Source organism: Monodon monoceros, unplaced genomic scaffold (assembly GCF_005190385.1).
Source record: "Monodon monoceros isolate NGI ecotype Baffin Bay Population unplaced genomic scaffold, NGI_Narwhal_1 Super_Scaffold_14, whole genome shotgun sequence".
Taxonomy (NCBI): Eukaryota; Metazoa; Chordata; class Mammalia; order Artiodactyla; family Monodontidae; genus Monodon; species Monodon monoceros.
In genome coordinates, this window is record NW_021703770.1 from 60,827,542 (window position 1) to 60,831,886 (window position 4,345).

General features: G+C 45.2%; 1 non-coding gene across 1 annotated transcript; it reads right to left on the reverse strand.

Annotated features, from left to right (window-relative positions):
• Window positions 1–3,726: 3,726 nt before the first annotated feature.
• On the reverse strand, window positions 3,727–3,818 carry LOC114895743. Its single transcript, XR_003793638.1, has one exon. It is a non-coding gene; the product is annotated as a small nucleolar SNORD12/SNORD106 (small nucleolar RNA).
• Window positions 3,819–4,345: the final 527 nt, after the last annotated feature.

Consider the following 4,345-nt stretch of genomic DNA (forward strand, 5'->3'; position numbering starts at 1 on the left):
CTGGTCCGGGAAGACTCCACATGCCGCAGCGCAACTAAGCCCGTGTGCCACAACTACTGAGCCTGCACTCTAGACCCCGCGAGCCACAACTACTGAGCCCATGTGCCACAACTACTGAAGCTCACGCGCATAGAGCCCGCGCTCCGCAACGAGAAGCCCGTGTGCCGCAACTAGAGAAAGGCCACGTGCAGCAGTGAAGACCCAACTCAGCCAAAAATAAATAATAAATGACAAATTTTTTTAAAGTTTCACTCATTAATTGGCACCTATAACACAGACCCAGTTTGGGACAGACTTCAAGATTTGGCTTAAACTTTGCATGGCCTTTCATTAGCAAAGGCTTAACAACATCTATATACTAAACGATGACAATTCCACCACATGTAGGATTTTTCACTATCTTTTTTAAAGATATGGTTTTAACAGCTCATATCTCCAGACTATGAAGCATAAAAAAATTTCATTTCTTACTTGTCTTCTTGGTTAAAAAAAAAACAACTTAGTTTTAATCAGTTTTAACAGTAATCAAGCAATTTTCCAGGAACTTGACTCAAAAGCTCTGCCTAATATATATCATCCGAATGATTATATTAATAAAAACCCAGGTAATGTGCTTTATGAATAACAGATTGATTTCAGATTCCTATAAAACCTAAAGCAATTTCATAAAAGTCACCATTGTTGGGATTTAGTGTGGTTTCATGCTTTTCCTCCATCAATCCTCCAGTGGGTGGGATTTATCTTTTTATGTGAAATGCATGACAAAATATTTGACTGGTTATCAATTCATTAGGAAAGTCATTACATGGTTTTTCCAATGAGGTTAGAGCAAAATGATTTTGAAATTTCCAGAATTTACAGAAATGGAAGGAAGCCTGACCAACTTTGAACTCTGCTCAAGGAATAAAAAGTGGGACTGATGCCATTTTGAAATGTCGGTGCATATGTGTTTGCCAGGTTCTCTTCTTGCCAACTGCAAAATCTCCTGAAATGTCATCCAAATTTGATTAAAGACAGGTTACTCCAAACTCACTCTTTTACATCCATGTAATAAAAATGGGTACATGTTTCAAAATTATTGACAGGAAAGTAAAATAACCAAAACCAGGTGAAAGGTTCGGACTAACTTTCTCTCTTTAGGGAAGTACGGGAGATGTTCCACCTAGTGTTAGCACACTAGGAATAATAGGTACTCCGGGGGAAAAAAAAAAAAGTAATGGCTATTTTACATGTTATCTTAACCGTCTCATTAAATAAAGTTGCCCTCCCAGTTTAGTGCTTCTGTGATGTCAACCGATCCGATCCTAGAAACACTGATGTGGTAACCTCAGCATCCCAGACCATTTTAGAAGAAACAAGAACTAATGTTTGATTGTTCAAAAGAGAGGAACTGCTGTGGAAGAAACATAATAAACTGTCTAGAAGATCATTAGATGACACTGAGCTCCACTGGATGCCCGACTACACAAGGCTACAGAGACATCAGACATGGCCCCTCCAGGCACTCACAGTTGGATGAGAAGGCAAACAGGTCATATGAGAAACACCAAAAATAAAGAAACATATGGAATTTCTTAGGATTGCTGAGGAAAGAAAAGCTATCACACAGGTAGATGGGTGGCAGGGCAGGCAGCAGAGCCCTGAAGGATGAGTAGAGCTCAGATGGACAAGAAACCAAAGGGTAAGGGAAACACAAGTCACAAGGAAAGCAAGGCATAGAAAAAGAAGTAGCAATTTCCTCATAGAAGAGAGAGCCCCTCCTTTGTCCAGACTGTCTTTTAGTCTCTGCCTCCCAGAGCAAAGAGCAGGTGTTTTTACCGTCCAGTCTAGCTAAGATAATGTCTCCCTCTGGGGTACAGGTTGTGCAGGCTTGCTTGCAGATCATTCTGAAAGGCTGGGGGGTCCTAAGCCCCCCTGTTCCTCAGCAGTGATGCAAACCCAACTTGTGCACGGCATCCACCTGGATTACTCCGTGTCATCCCTGGGGGTCTTGCGGGGCAAGGGAAACCTACACAGTCATGAAGCTCATGCTGCTTACTGTGCCCTGAGTAAAAAAGTCCTTTGTCTCGGGGCTTCCCTGGTGGCACAGTGGTTGAGAGTCCGCCTGCCAATGCAGGGGACATGGGTTCGTGCCCTGGCCCGGGAAGATCCCACATGCCGCGGAGCGGCTGGGCCCGTGAGCCATGGCCGCTGAGCCTGCGCGTCCGGAGCCTGTGCTCCGCAACGGGAGAGGCCACAGCAGTGAGAGGCCCGCATACCGCAAAAAAAAAAAAAAAAACAGTCCTTTGTCTCTCACCCAGGAGACTTGTGTCGTCTGCCAGCACCCATGAAACTGTCAGGCACGTCTGTTAGTTTATAAGTAGGGTAAAATCTCAGACCACTCACCATTTTTAACAGATGGGTAGTGAATCAATCCATTGGGTGAGACAGCAAACAGAGGGGAATGAAATAAGAAATTTGGGAGAAAGATGAGCTTGATTTTGTTCTTGTTAAACTTGAAGCAGTTGTGGGGGCAGGGAGTTGGCAACACAGATCTGTATTTTATGAGAGAGGTCTGGGCTAGAGATACATATCTTAAAATTATTAGAATCCACATGGGAGTTAAGACCTTGAGGATGAACAACCATATCCTGGAGAACACCGGTATTTAAGTGGTAGCTATGGGGGTACAGTCTATAGGAACAGACAGAATGGAATGAGGATACTGTGTCTCTTGGAAGCCAAGAAAGTGGAGAATTCCCAGGAGGGAGTAATCACCAGTGTAATTAGGAAATTTCCAATAATAGAAAAACTAAAATCCCACTCGATTTGGCACCTAGAAAGTCACCGTTGTCCTTGCATGACGTGCTGGTGCTGGATCTGTCGGCCTTTAGCTCCCCTCTTACCCTTCCCCTCACTCTGTGTTCAGATGTCTGAACCTGCAGGCTGCACTTTCCAGGCTCCAATGTCAGCTGGTCTCCAGCTGGGCTGAGCATAGCCAATGGTTGGCATGGATGAGAGATTAAAAGACGAAAGGAACAGAGAGGTCAGGTATTTCTGCTTCTCCTCTCTGCTGTGGATAGCGTGTCTGGCAGTACGTGGGCTGAATCCCCTCCACGGCTTCAGCTGCCACAGGACAAGCCAACCAATCCAAGGGTCATGCCTCCTAGGGTCATCTGCAGGCCAGGGTCTGAGAGCACCATCTTTACTTTGTCCCTCCATTCCAAGTGTGGGAGTAGCTTCCAGCTGTGGCCACCTCTGGGACACCGCACCATCCTCTGTCTGGTTTCTCAGTTACTCTACCACCCACCTAATCAATTTTCCTGCTTTATATTTTCTTTGTCACAAATCACTGAAGTTGTTCATTTTTGCCTGGTTGCATCCTGATTAGTAAGAACAGGTAAGAACGAGTGGTAAGAACAAAAGCCAAATCTTATGGGTGAAAGAATGGAGAAGAAGATGCCGATGACCAACCGAATAGATTATTCTTCGAGTAGTTGTGCAAAAAGAGAGACCTGATGGTCGTTAGAGGGTTGGATTTTTTAAGCTTGATTCGCGGTTTAGGTTGGGTAAGACACGAGCTTATTTTAGGCTGAGGGGAAGACGTGTGAAAAGAGTGAAAGAATAAAAGGTAGAGGAATTGAGGGAGTTTGATTAATGGAACAAGGTCCCAAAAGAAACAGGAGGAGGTGAGGGGTTTCACAAGGTCCAGATAACAGGTCCAATCCAGCTAACAGGGTTTTTTTCCCCAGTGCATCAGAGAAAACTGGCTAATAGCTCAGTTAGATCAACATGGTCTATCTGATGGGGAATAAAGTTATGTCATCAGCTACCCAGCTAACAAGTTTGACCCCAGCCTGAAATTGGTACCTGGAAACCGGCAATACAAAGGTAAGGATTGATGTGGCTATAAGTCACCTTGTAAGTAAAGTGGGTGAAATTTTCTGGTGGACTCAGTTTCTCCCAGAAGTTTGAGGCTTTGTTGAGTTTAGAGGTGAAAAGGGGGGCTGGAGGAGAGTGGTGATGGTTTGGAATTCCTCTGTGTGGGGAGTGGAAGCTGGCCAAGGATCTCTGAAAGTATTGATGGGTAATGCAGAGGGTCCAGCTGAGGTGGGGAGAAGGAATCTTAGTGGTACTGATCTGCATAGTTGTTTGGGTTTATTTTTTAAATTTTACTTATTTATTTTTGGCTGTGTTGGGTCTTTGTTTCTGTGCATGCGCTTTCTCTAGTTGCAGCGAGCGGGGGCCGCTCTTCATCGCGGTGAGTGGGCCTCTCACTGTCGCGGCCTCTCCTGTTGCGGAGCACAGGCTCCAGACGCGCAGGCTCAGCAGTTGTGGCTCACGGGCCCAGCCGCTCCGCGGCATA